Raw genomic sequence first — 21,242 nt, forward strand, 5'->3', positions numbered from 1 at the left:
CTACTAGAAAAAAAAGGAATTGCTGAACTGTGTAAAAGGTATCCCAAAGTGTGAAGAGTGAATGTCATAATACCCAAAGTTGAGACTGAACTCAAGCAGAAAATCACATTATTTGGCTGAAGCAGAGAGATTGCACCTTGCAAGTAAATGGTGTAAAGCAAACAGAAGTTTTTACCTAGCAACTACACATTCAGCATACCTAATGAGAGATTAAACCTAGCAAGTAAGTGGTGTAAAGCAAATAGACGTTTTTACCTAGCAACTGCACATCTTGTATACCTGATGAGAGAAAATGCATTCACAGTACTGCTGATATTGTAAAACTTACCCAAGAAAGAAAAAGTCTACAGAGATGCCTGTGAGAGCTACGACCTCTACAAGCAAAATATGCCCACCTGTAGGACTACCACAATTGGGGGTTCTAGCAAATACAGTGGCAACAGCTGCAATAGTGCCTCCTGAGGTCAGGAAGAAAATTACACCTGATAGCCTAAAAATGGAGGACAAGATGCAGCATTCCTGTAATGAACCCTACCCCACGGAAGAGTGGCCCTTCCGGTCCAATAAAGAGGAAGACATCTCTTACGGGGAACCCGAACCGAGTCACACCCACAAAACACCCCAAGAATGGTGGGGGTGCCTGAACTCGGCACGAACCGAAAAGACCGCTCCCTTTGACAAATATGATTGGCAGGAGAAATAGCGGGAGCAGTGGATCACCGAATATTTCCGTCAGCTATTACAGTTGCAAGAAAAGCCGGGTGGATCCAGTGACGCTGCTAAAATTTCAAATAAAGACGGAGACCCCAGTATCCCTGAAGGGACGGTGTCATCCAAAACAAAAAGGCGAAAAAAGAAAAAGAAAAGCGGTTCTTCATGTACCGTGGAAGGAACAGACACGTCTGCAGATCCTGTGGAGAAAAAGGGGGACCGAGATGCCCTGCAGCCTAGAGAAAATGGAGAATTCGTCCCGCGGATATCCAAATATCCAGAGGGCCCAAGGCAGAAGTCGTGTACCACAAAGAAGTGTCTGTCCGGTGCCAACAGTGAGGAACCCTCAACCAGTCATCCCAGGGAAGCAGAGCCAGAACCAGTGAGTGACGATCCCTTGACCAGCCCTGAAGACACCCTGAAAATTGCCAGGCGTGACTGTGATCTACTTCGAGAACAATTGAAACTTGAGAGAGAAGATAATGCTGAGTTACAGAAGACGGTGCTCGCAATGTACTCTGAATCTGGAACAGAATTGGACGATCTCAAGACTGAGCTAGATACTGCAAACGCTACTATATCCAGCATGGATGAAAAGCAGAGCCAATCTGATAAAATGATGACTAAGCTGATGCGAAAGTATGAGGAGGCACTGAAGCAGATGACAGTCTTTCAGCAAGAGGTTCACACTCTTCGCGTAGAGCTGAATGCCTCACAACAGGAGGTCAACAATGTCTGGACAGAGGTGGACGTATCTCAGAAAGAGGTTCAGACACTCCGCCGAGAACTGGATGCCTCACATCATGAGACCAACAGCTGCCGCACAGATCTGGAAGTTTCCAGAAAGGAACTTCACAGTCTCACTGAGGAGCTGGACATATCTAAAGAAACTATTGTCAATCTTGATACAGATCTCAAAGTCTCTCAGAAGGACCTTCAGACCCTCAACCTAGAGAAGGAAGTCTCACGCCAGGAAACTGTCATTCTCAAAGCTGATTTGCGTAAATGGAAGGAGGACTGCAAAGAAGCCCTGAATAGTCCAGAGACTGAAAAAAGAGAAAACTCAAGATTAGAAAGAGAAAACTTAAAACTGAAAGAAGAAAATTTTCAGTTGAAAGACGAAGTCAAGTAAAAGAATGTAAAGCTACACGAGCTTAAGGAAATAAATAGACTTTTGGAAGGTGAGAAGTTTGAAGCAGAGCACCGACTGCAGAACCAACTGCAAGGTCTGCGTACGCACCTCGAGAAGGCCGAGGAGAAGCAGCGAACTCTGCAGGAAGAAAATCTAAAGGCTGTTAAAGAGATTCAAGTGCTGCCGGAACGTCTGATGACCCAGTATGTCCCCGCAAAGCAGCATGAGAAACTGAAGGCTACCCTGAGCGTCACCAAAGCATCGCTAGAGGCCAAGCTTAGAACTCAGGTGACCCGGCACAAAAGGGAGCACAAGAAGCTCCAGAAACTAAAACAAGTAACTGTGGCCCGAGCAAAGAAATTCATAGTGCTTCACAATGCAATAAAAATGTGGAAGAAAGCTCAGAGAAAGGAAAGCGTGCAGATAAATTCCCTGAGAAGAGACTTGCAAGACGCGCTCAAAAAACTGGGATCTCTCGCGGATGAGATTACAGTCCTACAAGGACAAGTATTGACCCTGACTAGGCGTCAGTATCCCACAGCCTCAAAAACCCATGAAGACAAGGGTACAGTGAGAGCTGGGAATACCGCTCATCTGAAAGACAAGGTTGCAAAATTTGAACCACCTAAACAAGCACTAGCAAAATCTTCAGCCACCCAACAGGCAACAAAAGAAGGTACACGTGCTGAATCAGAAGAATCCTTAGCTGATGAAGCTGAAAAGATGGTACATTCTCTGGAAGTGGGTGTGGAATTGCAACTTAACCCCAAAGAGGCTGAACTAGCAACCCCATTGAGTGGGAAAAGGGCAGAGAGACAGCTTCAAGAGCGGAAAACTCAAAGGGCTGTTTTTAAACGCTCTGCAATTGCTGCCATACAGTATGCCTACAATAAGATGAGCACCCGACGCGAGGGAAATCTCATGACCGCACACGTAGCAAAAAGACTATACTTAGAAAAAGTCCTCCTCGAGCGACTGAGGAGTGCTGATCTCAAGCACCTTTAGGAGGAGACACGAATAAACTGGAGAAAGGGCTCCAATCCCAGCAGGACTGAGGGTTCTCTTCCTCCATCCACTCTCATTCAAGTCACAGAGATATCTAGAATGAGAGTGGAGGGATGGGCTTTGGCCGTGACAAGCCTGAGCTTCCCACAAACAGGGGAGGTATGTAACAGGGGAGGTATGTAACAGGGGAGTTATCCCTGTTCAGGTAATGTGCCTCTAATCCAGCAGTGTGGTGGTTAGCTGCTGGTAGTCAATTAACAAACACCACCTGCCTGATTAGATGGCTTAGAAAAGCCTGTCTTTTGAGACAGGAAGAGAGACTCCTTAGCTCACACCTGAGCTGAACTTGGAGACAAACAGTCTTGAGCCCTGCCAGAAGAAACAGCAGAGCTGCTTTCAAGACACAGGGGAAACTTCTAAACCTGAACGTTGACACACCCTGAGGAAAAGGGAGCTGAACCAGGGACAGAGAAGATTTTCCCTCCAAACCACTACAAACAGATAAGACTTTCATATACAAGACTTTTTATATCTGTTCATTTCATGCTACACTGGCGACACACTTTATTCGAGCTTGGCTAGTCCCACGAATTCGGGTATACCCGGGTGTATTGAGGTTTGTGACTGTTTTCTGCCCGAGTGCATTGAGGTATTTTCCAGGCAGGGATTGAAGCATTTTATTCCCGCTGGCTGCAATACTGCACAGTATATATATATATATACTGCATTACAATTCATGAATTTATGCCATCTGGTAGACACGCGAAGCATTGCAGCCTATTAAATCCTAATCATTATCATTTAACAGATCAGCCGCCCGTCAGCCAGGCATGAACCCAGGCTGGGAAGGCAAACGCAACGGGGCTTGTCAGAGGTGAGGAGCGGCGCATTCCAGGTATCTGCCAGGTACATACTGGGTATTTGCTCGAATAAAGTGTGTCGGTGCAGTACACTGCCGACACACTTAATTGCAGTGCGGCCAGATCCGCAAGCCGGGAGATTTCCCGGCTTGCTAGTGGCCGCCCCTCGGCATGCCGCGCGTCATAGATGCGCGGTCACGCGTCTTCGGGAGCCTGCGCCCCCTGCACGCGCGTCCAGGGCTCCCCGAGGGAGCCCTGGTGTCCCGCGATCGCGGGATGGCGGCAGGGGGTTCCGGGGGACCCGGCGGACCCGGCAGCGGTAGGGAGAGCGCCCCGATCGGAGGGCGCTCTTCCGCTGCTTCGGCGCGCGCCCGGCTACTGCTGTGGCCAAGAACGGGCAAATGCTCGAATAAACTTGGCCGCAGCAGTATATGTTTGGGGTTGGGAGACATGCTTATCTAAGGGAGTTGTGAACTGCATAGTATTTCACTAGAAATACTCCCAAGTGCATAGAAGCTTTGTTTACCCCTTGTTTGGATGGTTTCCTGATGTTACTGAAACAGGCGCAATAAAAGGCTTATTTAATTTCACTATAATCAGTCTCCCTTGCATCTCTGTGAGCGTCCGCCTACAGGCAGTATCTGGAAAGCACTTTGTAAATTTGCGCCTTTATCTTCATGTGCCTCAAACACCAAAAATAAATTGTAAACTCTGAGGCAGGTACACTCTTTGCATACAAACTATATGCAATACTTTTTTTTTTTAATAGTTGGGATGGTTTGGGTGATTCTTTATCACTTGAGTGCAAAACTGGTGGCAAAAATATTGCACCCAATTTATTAAAGAAGTTAATATGGCTGCTTTTAGTGGGGATACTTCTTGATAAATCTATTGCAGTAGATGTGATCCAGTTTTACAGCTAGAACGCTTTAAAGACAGAGGGTGATATTTATAAAAGAACCTAGACCTAGATTGACTAAACTTTGATATTAACATTGCTGTGCGTTGTTATTATTACCAGAGTATTTATAAAATGTTTAATGCTTAAATAATACAGTGATAACGCTTATTTTATTGTAGCAGTAAGTGTGGTCTAAATGTAACACTAGGATCGCTAATTAGCACGTAAAGAAGTGTGCATCGTCTAATCACATATGCAAGAGCATTAAATGTAACAACAGTATCCCAAATGAGTATGAATAATTAACTTACTCACATTCTATTCACTAAACTCTAATACCTATGTAACTACTGTACACAGTACCTGACGATATTGAGCTACCACCAACAAATATCGCCAATTTGTATCACATTGCCCAGGCTGGCATTAGGTCATATATAATGACCACTATAGACATCAGAAAGATAAAAGTATCCAACGTAAATGGATGATAAAAATACATAATATTCCCATTATTTTGGGCACCGTTCCATAAAAAAGACATTATGGATTTATGAGCAGAGCTAATTTAGATTTGTTTACATTACAAAAGAGGAGTCTAAGAGGGGATATGATATATATATATATATATATATATATATATATATATATATATATATATATATATATATATATATATATATATATACAGGCATACCCCGCATTAACGTACGCAATGGGACCGGAGCATGTATGTACAGTAAAGCGAAAATGTACTTAAAGTGAAGCACTACCTTTTTTCCACTTATTGATGCATGTACTGTACTGCAATCGTCATATACGTGCATAACTGATGTAAATAACACATTTGTAACAGGCTCTATGGTCTCCCCGCTTGCGCACAGCTTCGGTACAGGTAGGGAGCCGGTATTGCTGTTCAGGACGTATTGACAGGCGCATGCGTGAACTGCCGTTTGCCTATTGGCCGACATGTACTTACTCGCGAGTGTACTTAAAGTGAGTGTCCTTAAAGCGGGGTATGCCTGTGTATATATATATATATATATATATATATATATATATATATATCTACTATATATTTGTGAAAGTGTTCTATGTGTCCGTGTCTGTATGTGTCTCCCTGTGTCCCTCCCTGTGTCCCTAGCGGCAATCTCATTGGCTCCCTTGGCCCGCCCCCGCACACCTCTCATTGGCCGGACACACACATACACTCACACAGAGATACACACACAAACACACGGAGACACACACAGGCAGGACACTGAGACACACACAAAGATACACACACACTGAGACACACACAGATACACACACACACTGAGATACACAGACAGGACTCACATATACAGACAGGACACACACACACACACCCCTCTGTTCGCCCCCCCCCATCACGTGCGCCGCCCTGCACCTGCTCCAGACGGAGGGGAAGCGCGGCCCTCCTACCCCAGCCGCTCCCTTACCTCCCCGGCGCTACCTCCCCCTCAGGTAAGTCACACCACTGCCAGTAACTCTCCTATTTCAGGCGCGAGGCTGCAGGCCCCACACAGGAACACACAGGCCCACACAGGAACACACAGGAACACACAGGCCCACACAGGGCGCTTCCTGCCGCCGCCTGCATGCCTCACTCAGCTGGGCGGCACATCGGGGGACCAAGCGGGCGCTGGGGGGGAATGCGAGTCACAGGGAACGGGGGGGGGGGGCGAGCCGCGAGTCACAGGGAATGGGGGGGGGCGAGTCACGGAGAATGAGGGAGCGACCACCCGCCGAACCAGCGGGGGGATGGATGCCCGGAGGGGGGGGGCATGCACATACATAAATTCTGACAATACATATGCCCACTCCCCTTTCCCCCCCTCCCCCACTCCCCTTTCCCCCCCCCCACTCCCCTTCCCCCCCCCCTCCCCCACTCCCCTTTCCCCCCCTCCCCCACTCCCCTTTCCCCCCCCTCCCCCACTCACCTTTCCCCCACTCCCCTTCCCCCCCCTCCCCCACTCCGCTTTCTCCCCCCTCCCCCACACCCCTTTTCCCCCACTCCCCCCCCTTTTCCCCCCCTCCCCCACTCCCCTTTTCCTCCCCCTCCCCCACTCCCCTTTTTTCCCCCTCCCCCACTCCCCTTTTCCCCCCCCCTCCCCCACTCCCCTTTCCCCCTCTCCCCCACTCCCCTTTTCCCCCCCTCCCCCACTCCCCTTTTCCCCCCCCTCCCCCACTCCCCTTTCCCCCCCCTCCCCCACTCCCCTTTTCCCCCCCTCCCCCACTCCCCTTTCCCCCCCCTCCCCCACTCCCCTTTCTCCCCCCTCCCACTCCCCTTTCTCCCCCCTCCCACTCCCCTTTCTCCCCCCTCCCACTCCCCTTTCTCCCCCCCACTCCCCTTTCTCCCCCCCCACTCCCCTTTCTCCCCCCCCCACTCCCCTTTCTCCCCCCCACTCCCCTTTCTCCCCCCCACTCCCCTTTCTCTCCCCCCCACTCCCCTTTCTCCCCCCCACTCCCCTTTCTCCCCCCCACTCCCCTTTCTACCCCCCCCCCACTCCCCTTTCTCCCCCCCACTCCCCTTTCTCCCCCCCACTCCCCTTTCTCCCCCCCACTCCCCTTTCTCCCCCCCCACTCCCCTTTCTCCCCCCCCACTCCCCTTTTCTCCCCCCCACTCCCCTTTTCTCCCCCCCCCACTCCCCTTTCTCCCCCCCCACTCCCCTTTCTCCCCCCCCACTCCCCTTTCTCCCCCCCACTCCCCTTTTCTCCCCCCCCACTCCCCTTTTCTACCCCCCCACTCCCCTTTTCTCCCCCCGCCACTCCCCTTTCTCCCCCCCGCCACTCCCCTTTCTCCCCCCCCACTCCCCTTTTCTCCCCCCCCCCACTCCCCTTTTCTCCCCCCCCACTCCCCTTTCCCCCACTCCCACTCCCCTTTCTCCCCCCTCCCACTCCCCTTTTCTCCCCCTCCCACTCCCCTTTCTCCCCCCCACTCCCCTTTCTCCCCCCCCACTCCCCTTTCACCCCCCCCCCCCACTCCCCTTCTCCCCCCCCCACTCCCCTTTCTCCCCCCCACTCCCCTTTCTCCCCCCCCACTCCCCATTCTCTCCCCCCCACTCCCCTTTCTCCCCCCCCCACTCCCCTTCTCCCCCCCCCCACTCCCCTTTCTCCCCCCCCCCACTCCCCTTTCTACCCCCCCCACTCCCCTTTCTACCCCCCCCCCCACTCCCCTTTCTCCCCCCCCACTTCCCTTTCTCCCCCCCACTCCCCTTTCTCCCCCCCACTCCCCTTTCCCCCCCCCCCCACTCCCCTTTCTCCCCCCCCCCCCACTCCCCTTTCTCCCCCCACTCCCCTTTTCTCCCCCCCCCCACTCCCCTTTTCTCCCCCCCCCCCACTCCCCTTTCTCCCCCCCCCCACTCCCCTTTCTCCCCCCCACTCCCCTTTTCTCCCCCCCCACTCCCCTTTTCTCCCCCTGCCACTCCCTTTCTCCCCACCCCACTCCCCTTTCTCTCCCACCCCACTCCCCTTTCTCCCCCACCCCACTCCCCTTTCTCCCCCCCACTCCCCTTTCTCCCCCCCCCACTCCCCTTTTCTCCCCCCCCCACTCCCCTTTTCTCCCCCCCCACTCCCCTTTTCTCCCCCCCCCACTCCCCTTTCCCCCACTCCCCTTTCCCCCCCTCCCCCACTCCGCTTTCTTCCCCCCCCACTCCCCTTTTCTCCCCCCCCCACTCCCCTTTTCTCCCCCCCCACACCTTTCCCCCCCTCCCCTTTCCCCCCCTCCCCCCACTCCCCTTCCCCCCCCTCCCCCACTCCCCTTTCCCCCCCCTCCCCCACTCCCCTTTCCCCCCCCTCCCCTTTCCCCCACTCCCCTTTCCCCCCCTCCCCCACTCCGCTTTCTCCCCCCTCCCCCACTCCCCTTTTCCCCCACTCCCCCCCCCTTTTCCCCACCCTCCCCCACTCCCCTTTTCCTCCCCTCCCCCTCCCCCACTCCCCTTTCCCCCCCTCCCCCACTCCCCTTTTCCTCCCCCTCCCCCACTCCCCTTTTCCCCCCCTCCCCCACTCCCCTTTTTTTTCCCCTCCCCACTCCCCTTTCCCCCTCTCCCCCACTCCCCTTTTCCCCCCCTCCCCCACTCCCCTTTCCCCCCCCCCCACTCCCCTTTCCCCCCTCCCCCACTCCCCTTTCTCCCCCCTCCCACTCCCCTTTCTCCCCACTCCCCTTTCTCCCCCCCACTCCCCTTTCTCCCCCCCCCACTCCCCTTTCTCCCACCCCCCCCACTCCCCTTTCTCCCCCCCCACTCCCCTTTCTCCCCCCCACTCCCCTTTCTCCCCCCCCACTCCCCTTTCTCTCCCCCCCACTCCCCTTTCTCCCCCCCCACTCCCCTTTCTCCCCCCCTCCCCTTTTCTCCCCCCCACTCCCCTTTCTACCCCCCCCCCCACTCCCCTTTCTCCCCCCCCCACTCCCCTTTCTCCCCCCCACTCCCCTTTCTCCCCCCCACTCCCCTTTCTCCACTCCCCTTTCTCCCCCCCACTCCCCTTTTCTCCCCCCCCCCACTTTCCTTTCTCCCCCCCCCACTCCCCTTTCTCCCCCCCACTCCCCTTTTCTCCCCCCCACTCCCCTTTTCTCCCCCCCCACTCCCCTTTTCTCCCCCCGCCACTCCCCTTTCTCCCCCCACCCCACTCCCCTTTCTCCCCCCCCACTCCCCTTTCTCCCCCCCCACTCCCCTTTTCTCCCCCCCACTCCCCTTTTCTCCCCCCCCCACTCCCCTTTTCTCCCCCCCCCACTCCCCTTTCTCCCCCACCCCACTCCCCTTTCTCCCCCACCCCCACTCCCCTTTCTCCCCCCCACTCCCCTTTCCCCTCCCCCCTCCCCTTTCCCCCGCCCCCACTCCCCTTTCTCCCCCCCTCCCCTTTCTCCCCCCACTCCCCTTTCTCCCCCCACTCCCCTTTTCCCCCCGCCCTCCGCTCCCATTTCCCCCGCCCTCCGCTCCCATTTCCCCCCCGCCCTCCGCTCCCATTTCCCCCCCGCCCTCCGCACCCATTACCCCCCCCACCCTCCGCTCCCATTTCCCCCCCGCCCTCCGCTCCCATTTCCCCCCCCGCCCTCCGCTCCCTTCCCCCCCCCTTCCCCCTTCCCCCCCTCCCACCCCCTTTCCCCCCTCCCACCCCCTTCCCCCCTCCCACCCTTCCACCACCCTTCGCCTTCCTGCCCGCCTTCCCGCCTACCCACCCTGCCTTCCCGCCTCTGCTTTCGTGCCCACCCGCCTCTGCCTTTCACCCACCCTTACTCCGCCCGCCTCTGCCTTTCACCCACCGCCTCACAGCCGCTGCACACACTCAACAGACACCCACCACACTCGACACATACCTGCCGCCACACACACCTGCTGCCTCCCGCCCCTACGCACCGACATCACTGACCCGCCGCCTCACACCCTAGCAGGACACACGCCTCACATTTTTACATCTGTTATGTCACCAAAATATACAATGTATTGTGGTGTGTTTACAATAAACCATTTTTAAACAACATCGTATTACATTTTATTCCATCTTTCTTTTCAACATTAGTATCCAACCTTTACAACAAATACTCACCTATTGTTCCACGATTTATAAATAATACTACCTATTACGCATTTACATCCCGGGCAACGCCGGGTCTCTCAGCTAGTATATATATATATATACAAATGTATTAAAGGTTAATACAAGGAGCTTTCAAATGAACTTTTCCACCCAAAGGCAGTACAAACGACACAGTGTCATGCTTTAAGTTCGGAGGAATGGAGATTTCACCAGCAACCAAGGAAAGGGTTCTTTACAGTAAGGGCAGTTACGTGGAAATTATTACCTATAGAGACTGTGATGGCAGATACAATAGATATCTTCAAAAAAAGGTTGGGCTGAAAGTTCCCAAGATCGCAAAGACGTTGGGCAAGTTGGTGAGGGGTTTTGACAGTGTCAAGATTACATCGTCTGCGTATAACGCTACTTTATGTTGCTGCTCCCCTATATCTATCCCTGTTATATCTGGGCTTGCTCTGATATGAGCCGCTAACGGTTCTATGCAGAGGGCAAATATTAACGGTGAAAGTGGGCATCCTTGTCTTGTCCCGCTACGGATGTTAAACACCTCCGAGGGGAACCCTTGGTGTCGCACCCTTGCAGTGGGACCACTGTAAAGGGCTAGTATTGCCTCTAGGAGACGCGCCCCAAACCCAAACGCCCCCAGCGTCTCCCTGAGGAAGGGCCAGTCAATCCTATCAAAGGCCTTTTCGGCGTCCAGACTCAACAACATAGACGGAATACTTTTCTTTTTTGCCAGATAAATGAAATCTACAATCCGTCTAGTATTGTCTGCCGCCTGCCTGCCCTCAATAAAGCCTACTTGATCCGGGTGAATCAGCCCCGGAAGGACAATGCCCACCCTGTTAGCTAACAATTTTGAGAAGATTTTAATGTCGGAATTGATCAGGGATATTGGCCGGTAGCTCTTTACGTCTGCCGGGTCCTTACCGGGTTTGTGGATCACAGAGATAAACGCCTGGAGCATCTGCGCCGGGAGGGGCTCTCCTGCTAGAATCCCGTTAAATAGGGACAACAAGTGGGGAGCCAGAATCTTGACAAATTTTTATAATATAAATTTGAAAATCCGTCTGGACCAGGGGCTTTAGCGGGTTTAAGGGACTTCATTACCTCTGTTACTTCCTCAAGGGTAAAGTCGCCCTGAAGTGCCTCCCTATCCTCTCTGCTCAAGGTAGGCAGATTTGCTACTTTTAGGAATTTGTTCAAAGTTGCTGCGGTCTTTTGTGTGTGGCTGACCTTATCTCCGTCGTATAATGTGGCGTAATAATTCTTAAACACCTCCACTATTTGTCGAGGATCAGAGGTAAGGTCCCCCCCTGAGATTTGATGGATGCTATTCGAAAATTTGGAAGCTTGTTTCGGAGCTTATTGGCCAATAGGGTATCTGGCTTGTTGGCTTTCTCATAGAATCTGCGCTTTGACCACGCCAACTCCTTCTCGGCCTGAGAGGACAGGACCAGGTTAAGTTTAATTTTAGTGTCGCTCAGTTCTTTCCAAACCAATTTATCTTTGTGCGTTTTGTGTTGAGCAGTGAGATGTGCCAATTTCTCCCGTAGCTCTTTTACTTTCGCTTCTTTTGCTCTCTTTCTTTTTCCTGCTATGGACATCAACACCCTCCTCATGGTAGCCTTATGGGCCTCCCAGAGCGTGGACTGAGCCGTCACACTGCCTTTGTTGTCCTTAAAATATTCTTGGATTCGCTCACCAATCTCTTTTGCAGTTACGGGGCATTTAAGGAGGAGTTCGTTGAGCTTCCAGTTTGCTCCAGGTCTGTCTAAGGTGTCTAATGTGCACCGCAGCTCTACCGGTGCATGGTCGGACCACGAGATTCCATGGATCTTTGTGTGCCCTACCACCGGAACCACTCTATTGGATACCAGGAGGTAATCTATCCGACTGTAACGATTGTGTGGGTGGGAATAAAAGGTATATTCCCGTGCATTAGGATGTTGTTCCCGCCAGATATCAATTAGCTGACAGTCTTGCATCCCCTTATGTATGGTTAGTACGTCCTGTTTGTGGGATGGGTTAGGTCTCGTACATCTGTCCAGGTCAGAGTATAGTGTGCGGTTAAGATCGCCTGCTATGAAGATATGTCCCTTCGCGACAGTGTGTAATTTATTAAAGAACTGTGTAAAGAATGTAGCGCTCGTCTCGCATGGGGCGTAGACTGACGCTAATGTAAGAGGTTGACTTTGTATCATCCCCGTAAGGATGATATAACGACCTTCCGGGTCCGCATATTGTTTATTTATATCTAACGCTAGTTTATTGTGTGCTAAGATAGCCACTCCTCTTTTCTTTGCCTTGTTAGAGGCCAGATAAAAAGTTCTGTAATTTTTGTCTAAATATTTCGGGTGATTAGAGCGTGAAAAGTGGGTTTCTTGTAGAAAAAGTATATCGGTTTTCAGGCGGCTATACTCTTTAAATACGATTCTACGCTTAACCGGGCTGTTAAACCCTTTGACATTGTGTGTAATCATTATTAGTTCATTACTCATCCTTGTCTGCGGAAGAGGTGTGCTCCATTGGCGAGATCATCTGGGCCGTTCGTTGGTCCGCATACTCCAACTGCTTCTGGGAATCTGTAGTTCTCCATCTTCCTGTAGTTTGGTGCACTATGGGGGGGGGAGATACAAGAAGGGAGGGGGGGAACATCCAGACAGACATAAACAACACATATAAACAGTGGTCTCAGAGCCTCGGTACCAGTACCCTGGCTGTGAGACCAACGCCCTTGGGTATTCAGTGTAGGTGGTCAGGTACTCCCTCCCCTCCCGCCCCCCTCCCTCCCTCACTGGAATCCCCTCCCAAGGGACTTTGCCGGCCATTGGGGTTGATGTCCTTTCCCGCTCCGGCTGTCGGTCCATGCAGGAACAAAAGCAGGCTCGAACCCCGCTATCCGGCCTCCCTCCTATAAAATCTTCCAACAATAACTAGCAAACAATGCTTTCCTAGGATCACTCCTTTGCCCTATGTACTCCTCACTACAGTAACCTTCCTCTCCCTTTGTAGTACCTTAGCCTCGCACCCCTGCTTGGAGATATTAATCTAGCTCCTGCGTCTCTCTCTGTGGCACGTCCGGGCTTTGCTTGGCCTGGTCCTACGCACCCCTGTCCTTGGCTGATGGGGCCACCGTTTAAAGAGATGAACTGCAACGTCTTTGCGATCTTGGGAACTTTCAGCTTGGTGTCGGGGTTTAAAATTAACCAGGCCAAGTCGGAAGCGCTTAACATCAATCTACCCAAGCCGGTCGAAAAACTGATAGAGCTCAACTTCAATTTTAAATGGCAACCCTCCGCTATCAAATATTTAGGGGTATATATCACAAAGGACTACAACACACTATATAAAGCAAATTTCCCCAGAATAATGAAGAAACTGAAGGAAGATCTCAGGGTTTGGGCGGGTTATGGCATATCATGGTTTGGGCGGATCAACAGTGTCAAAATGAACCTGCTGCCTAAATTGTTATATCTGTTTCAAGCCCTCCCAATACCTCTTGTTAGGACTGAGGTCCTCATGATGCAGGCTCACATTATTCAATTTATTTGGAATAAAAAAAGCCCACGAATTGCGAAAAACATACTGACAAAACCAGTAACAAGAGGAGGGTTAGCGGTACCTTGCTTGTTGGCATACCACAAGGCGGCACAATTATGCCAAATTGTCCAGTGGCTCTCGAACCCAGCAAATAGTAGATGGGTGGCCCTAGAAACAGAATGCTGCGCGCCAGTAAAACTACATGATCTGATTTGGCTTCCAAAACAGTGCAAGAAATCAATAGGGATGCCACTCTGTGCAATTGCGAACTCGCTAGCGGTCTGGGAGTCATCTAAATTTAAAGCCAAATTGACCACACGACAGTCGTTGATGACCCCCCTGGTGGGAAATCCGGATTTTGCTCCAGGGCTGTTAGGTGACAAATTTGTAAAATGGATGCAAGCAGGGTACTTACGATTAAAGGACCTGGAAGGAAGTAAATATATCAAGACGTTCGATATGATTAAGGATGAGAAAAAGCTACCCAACACAGAATTATTTAGATTCCTCTAGGTCAGGGCTTTCTATAATAAATTCCCGGTTCGCCCAGCACGAACCAATTTCGAACAGCTGTGTTCCAGAGAGACAGACACAAGAGGACTAACTTCTCGGATGTACAGGGAGGTAATCTGTACGAAGACTTCTGACGCCCCCCGACTGAAATACATGCGACAGTGGGAGACAGATTTAGGGGAGACACTAGAGGACGAGGAATGGGATCAGATATTACAGGCAGCTACCAAAAGCTCAATCTGTGCCACGTTAAAGGAGAACGCATATAAAGTCCTAATGCGGTGGTACCATACCCCATTGAAATTATCTAAATTTATCAAGGGCTATTCCCCGCTCTGCCCAAAACAGTGTGGGGAAACTGCTAATTTAAAACATATGCTGTGGTCTTGCCCGAACGTGGTACCGATTTGGGAATCTATTAGGGAATGGCTAGAAAGAATCCTCAACTTGGAGGTCCCCCTGGACCCGTGGCTGTTCCTCGTGGGCAGACGGCCTCAGGACGTGTCTAACACGACACTCAAATTGGTTGCACATTTCGCAACCGCCACGAGGTGTGAGATCGCAGCAGTATGGAGACAACAGGAATTACCCACTATAGCCAAAATCAGGAACAGAATTTGGCATGTCTGCCAGATGGAACAGTTGACGAGTTGGGTCAACGACTCTGGCCCCAAATTTCTAAACGTATGGGCCCCATGGCTGGCCCAAACAGACATCCCGGGGGTGGACACCGCCACAATTTTGCATTAATATATATAAATGCATTCTCCTTGGACAGAGCAGACCCGACGGGATGATGACATAGCGACGGAGAACATAGAACCACTGTGATATTCACAACACACTCTAGCGTACACATAGAGCAAAAAGCAGTTCCTCCGCTCCGATGCAGCAGCTACAGGTGCCCCCCACCCCCACCCACCCTACTGTGTCTCACCCCAGTCTAGTTTGTCCTGTCCGTCTTAGTGATGTGGTTTACGTGTGGTTCATTACGTCTGTCTCATGTCCTGTCTACGTGTTACTGTGTTGATGACAAAATTGTGTATTCCGTAACGTATGCCAATAGGTGGTGATATTATGTACGCTCTGTAATACCATATAAAAATGAGAGTTATAAAAAAAAAAAAAGGTTGGGCATCTTTTTGGAAAGGAAAGCTATACACTGTATAGTATACAGGGATATACAAATTAAGTAAACATGGGAAGGATATATTTAATATTCAAGGACATCATTTCCACAGGCTCAGTACCACAAGATTGGCGTAAAGCAGATGTGGTGCCTTTATTTAAAAAGGGTGCTAGATCACAACGAGGGAATTACAGACCTGTAACCTAACTTCAATAGTGGGGAAACTACTTGAAGGTTTAATATTGAGGAACACCTAATGGAAAACAAAATCATTAGTAATAGTCAGCATGGATTTATGAAGGATAGATCATGCCAAACTAACCTTATTTGTTTCTTTGAGGAGGTAAGTAGGAATTTAGACCAGGGTAATGCAGTTGATGTGGTCTACTTAGATTTTGCAAAAGCTTTTGATACGTTTCCACACAAGAGGTTGTTGTACAAAATAAAGCAAATTGGACTCGGTAATAATGTATGCACCTGGATTGAAAACTGGTTGAAGGATAGACAATTGAGGGTTGTCATAAATTGAACTTTTTCCAGTTGGGCTAAAGTCGTGAGTGGAGTACCTCAGGGATCGGTACTGGGACCCCTGATTTTTAACTTGTTTATTAATGACTTGAGGTTGACATCGAGAGCAAAGTCTCCATCTTTGCTGATAATACTAAATTGTGTAATGAAGTAGAATCAGAGCAGGATGTAATTTCTGGAAACGTGGGCAGGTAAATGGCAGATGAGGTTTAATACAGATAAATGTAAGGTTATGCATTTGGGATGCAAGAATAAACAGAACCTGATGAAGCATCACTGCGAAACGCGTAGTTCCCTGCTGGAGCCCATTGAGTGAGGGACCAGCCAGCCGCTGGACATCTGGGAAGATCCTTCCTTCCGGTCCCGCTGTCGGACGCGCTAGCGGGAGCCCCACTGGAGGAAAAGGCTCCACCGGACCGATCGACGGCTGATACTGGGCTGTTTTTATCCTTGTGTGAGTGTCAAACCCCTTTTTACCTTGATGTAATAAATTTTGGCTTACTACTAACCCAGGCTTTGCCCATTTTTTGCAATTTGGGCACCTGGGAGCAGAGCAACTCGCACACCGCCTCCACTGAGAGGATAGTAAGACGTGACTGATTCGCCACAGTCTGAGAAGACTCTCTGAGGGAGGAAATTCACACAAGGCCGTGTGAGTTTTTTTACAATCTATATAGTGGATACATATCACTCCATCAATCCTTCTCTGAGTGATTAGTCTCACACCAGGCCATGTGAGTCAATGAAACAAAATTCTATTGTTTCTTGATTATATTGTATTCAACAATACCACCGTCCGTTCCCCATTCCCCCTCCTCCCCTGTCTCTACCCCTTCCCTCCCTGATAGCTCCAGTATATATCCTATATTCTATATATTATGCAATTTATATATTTTTATTTTTATTATATCTAATGTTTATGCATATGTTTATTGATCGAACGCACATATTTATCTAACACATTTATTCTGTGTATTTTACTTCCTCTCAATTTCTGAGTCTATCTCCTTGCGCTGACCAATCCACCATCTCCACTGCCGCTATAAGAAGACTTCGGGCTTCGTCTTCTCTCTGGTCCAGCTGCAGAAAACAACAAGGGCCAGTATACATTCTCCCCTTCTTTTGGTTACACACTATTTTATAGGCGTTACTATAAGCCACAAAAAAAGGGAGCGCCCCAGTTTCCCCCTGTTTTGTCACATCTTGAGTATGGAGTACAATTTTGGCCACCACTCCTTAGAAAAGACATTTTAGAACTAGAGAGAGTGCAGAGAAAAGCCCCCAAATTAATAAAAGGGATGGACAATCTATCTTATGAGGAGAGGCTAGCTAAGTTAGATTTATTTACATTAGAAAAGAGGTGTCTAAGAGGGGATAACTATATACAAATATATTTGGGGATAGTACAAGGAGCTTACAAATGAACTATTCATCCCAAGGGCAGTACAAATGACTCGGGGGCCATCCCTTTAGGTTGGAGGATAGGAGATTTCACCAGCAACAAAGGAAAGGGTTATTTACAGTAAGGGCAGTTACAATGTGGAATTCATTACCAACGGAGACTGTGATGGCAGATACAATAAATGTGTTCAAAAAAAGGTTGGACATCTTTTTAGAAAGGAAAGGTATACAGGGATATACCAAATAAGTATACATGGAAAGGATGTTGATCCAGGGATTAATCCGATTGCCAATTCTTGGAGTCAGGAAGGAATTTATTTTTCCCTTAATGGTTTTTTTTTCTTCTTCCTCTTGATCAATAAGTAAGTATAGATATAGGATAAGGTATCTGTTATCTAAATTTAGCATACAGTAGGTTGAACTTGATGCACATACGTCTTTTTTCAACCTCATCTACTATGTAACTATGTAACTATGTAACTATTATATTGTTGCACAGGGAAATCTGATTGGCAATATTTGGAGTCAGGAATTAATTTATTTTTCCCCTTATGAGAAATCATTGAATGATGTTTTACTGGGTTTTTTTTTTAACTTGCTTTCCCCTGGATCAAAATACTGTAAGAAGGTCGCCAACAGAAATCATGGTACCTAGGACAAATGAAAGGAGCAGCCCCCCCCTCCACCCCCAACCCATAGCTCACCCACCACGAAAAAAAAATGTAGCCCGCAAATGTACTTAACTGTTTTCTTGTTATTGTTAAAACGGAAAAAAACATTACAATGCAATCTGTTAATTTTAATATTTTGAACAAAAGACAAAGATACCCAATGCTACTTCCAATGGGACAAAAGGCCTGGGGGAGGGGGGAGTTGGGTGATCAAATTTGTTAGGGCCCGGGCAGGAGGATTTGACAGAGGGAGAGAGACACAGAGAGGAAGAGAGACACAGAGAGGGAGAGAAACACAGAGAGGGAGAGAGACACAGAGAGGGAGAGAGAGAGAGAGAGGTAGAGGGAGAGAGACAGAGAGAGAGAGAGAGAGAGGGGCACACAGAGAGAGAGAGAGAGAGAGAGAGAGAGACACACACAGGGAGAGAGACACAGGGAGAGAGACACAGGGAGAGATTTAGAGACAGACAATTGGGGGAGACCAGGCACTTACCTTTAGTATCAGATAGTGGTGACACCAATAAATGTGGTTTCTCTCTTTTATTGCAGAGATATTCTTGTGGTCCCTTCTGCTTCAACCCCTAAAAAAGGGATAATCCGAAGCCCTTGTGGAAACGTAGAAATAAACAGAGTAGGGGGAGCGAGGGATCAGTAGATACACACTATAAAATATGCGACGATACAGCATGCATACAGTAAACCCAATGCAGTGGTGATGGGACAGGAACTATTAAATTATAATATACAGCAATATATTATAAATACTTACACGGCCGTGTGTAAGTACAATCCAAAGAAGGTGTCTCTGTGATAAATACTGACCCCTCCACAGATGAGTGCAGGGGGATCACAGTGGGTATCTATATGTAAATATAAATACTAACACGGCCCAGTGTGAGTAAAGGTGCAGGGCAGATGTCTTTAAGGTCTAGTCAGGCTGTCCAGGGTGGTTGCGGACCAATCACATCAGGTTTTGCCCATGCAGGGCTATGGCTGATCTGCCCTCCTCTCTTGCATATAATCCAGCAGGGGAACTCTCCGATTCAGCGGTGTAGGGATAAGTGAGGCACAGTCTTAGTGATATATATTAAAAGGTGTTTATTAGGTATAAAAACAATGTTAACACACTCACATCAATAAAATAATATCCCCTGGCTCCTCCGTGTGGTCCAATCTGGCAGCAAACCGCTCCGGCCCCGCGTCCGGGGTGCAGAAAGCTGGAACTGATCCGCCCGGCTGCAGCTGCTGCTGAAAGGACTTTCTACGGAAGCCTCCGTAGGACAAAACAGGAACAGGTTTCGAGCAACGCGTTTCGCCGATTGGACGGCTTCCTCAGGCTCATATAATTATATGCAGCCGGGCGGATCAGTTCCAGCTTTCTGCACCCCGGACACGGGGCCGGAGCGGTTTGCTGCCAGATTGGACCACACGGAGGAGCCAGGGGATATTATTTTATTGATGTGAGTGTGTTAACATTGTTTTTATACCTAATAAACACCTTTTAATATATATCACTAAGACTGTGCCTCACTTATCCCTACACCGCTGAATCGGAGAGTTCCCCTGCTGGATTATATGCAAGAGAGGAGGGCAGATCAGCCATAGCCCTGCATGGGCAAAACCTGATGTGATTGGTCCGCAACCACCCTGGACAGCCTGACTAGACCTTAAAGACATCTGCCCTACACCTTTACTCACACTGGGCAGTGTGAGTATTTATATTTACATATAGATACCCACTGTGATCCCCCTGCACTCATCTGTGGAGGGGTCAGTATTTATCACAGAGACACCTTCTTTGGATTGTACTTACACACGGCCATGTAAGTATTTATAATATATTGCTGTATATTATAATTTAATAGTTCCTGTCCCATCCTCACTGCATTGGGTTTACTGTATGCATGCTGTATCGTCGCATATTTTATAGTGTGTATCTACTGATCCCTCGCTCCCCCTACTCTGTTTATTTCAGAGATTTAGAGACACACAGAGAGAGAGGGAGACACACACAGAGAGAGAGATAGAGACACACAGAGAGAGAGAGATAGAGACACAGAGAGAGAGAGAGAGAGAGAGAGAGAGAGAGAGAGAGAGAGAGAGAGACAGACAGACAGACAGACAGATAAAGAGAGAGATAGAGAGACACACAGAGAGATAGAGAGACACACAGAGATAGAGACACACACACACACACAGAGACACACACACACACAGAGAGAGACACACACACACACACAGAGACAGAGAGACACAGAGAGAAAGAGAGAGAGAGAGAGAGAGAGAGAGAGAGACACACACAAAGAGACACACACACACAGAGACACAGAGAGAGAGACACAGAGAGAGAGAGAGAGACAGAGAGAGACACACAGAGAGAGAGAGAGACAACCAGAGAGAGAGAGAGAGAGACACACACACACAGAGAGAGAGAGAGACAGGCAGAGAGAGAGACACTGAGAGACAGAGAGAGACACTGAGAGACAGAGAGAGACACAGAGAGAGACACACACATACACACATACACACACACAGATACACTGAGAGACACAGAGAGACAAAGAAAGAGAGAGAGACAAAGAGAGAGAGACACACAGAGAGAGAGAGAGACAGAGAGAGAGAGACAGAGAGACAGAGAGAGACAGAGAGAGACAGAGAGAGACAGAGTGGGGGTAGTGGGTTGGTGACTGACTGACTCTTGGGTGACTGACTGACACTTTGGTGGGTGACTGGTGGGTGACTGAAATTTGGGTGGGTGGGTGGGTGACTGCCTGACTGACGGGTGAGTGGGTGACATTTCGGTGGGTGGGTGAGACTTGGGTGGGTGACACTTGGGTGGGTGACCTTGGGTGGGTGACTGACGGGTGGGTGACTGACACTTGGGTGGGTGACTATGACTGACTGTGTTGGTGTCTGTATTCATTCACACACAGACTCTGACACTCACAGACTCTGACACTCACAGACTCTGACACTCACAGACTCTGACACTCACAGACTCTGACACTCACAGATGCTGACACTCACAGACGCTGACACTCACAGATGCTGACACTCACAGACTCTGACATTCTGACACTCTGACACTCTCAGATTCTGAAACTCACACACCCTGACACCCACATACCCACACTCGGACACTCACAGACTCAGACACTCACAGACTCGGACACTCACAGACTCGGACACTCACAGACTCACACACTCTGATACAGACACACTCACAGACTCACACACTGACACGGACACGGGGGGGGCAACGTTGCAAGGGGGGGCAAACAGAGCAAGGGGG

At 49.7% G+C, this 21,242-nt stretch overlaps 1 protein-coding gene across 1 annotated transcript in view; it reads left to right on the top strand.

Moving 5' to 3' along the window:
• The window catches only part of SLC4A9 (solute carrier family 4 member 9), a 461,516-nt gene that overhangs the window by 252,954 nt on the left and 187,320 nt on the right, over positions 1-21,242 (top strand). The gene's annotated exons all lie outside the window — the stretch shown is intronic.

Source organism: Ascaphus truei, chromosome 5 (genome assembly GCF_040206685.1).
Source record: "Ascaphus truei isolate aAscTru1 chromosome 5, aAscTru1.hap1, whole genome shotgun sequence".
Classification (NCBI taxonomy): Eukaryota; Metazoa; Chordata; class Amphibia; order Anura; family Ascaphidae; genus Ascaphus; species Ascaphus truei.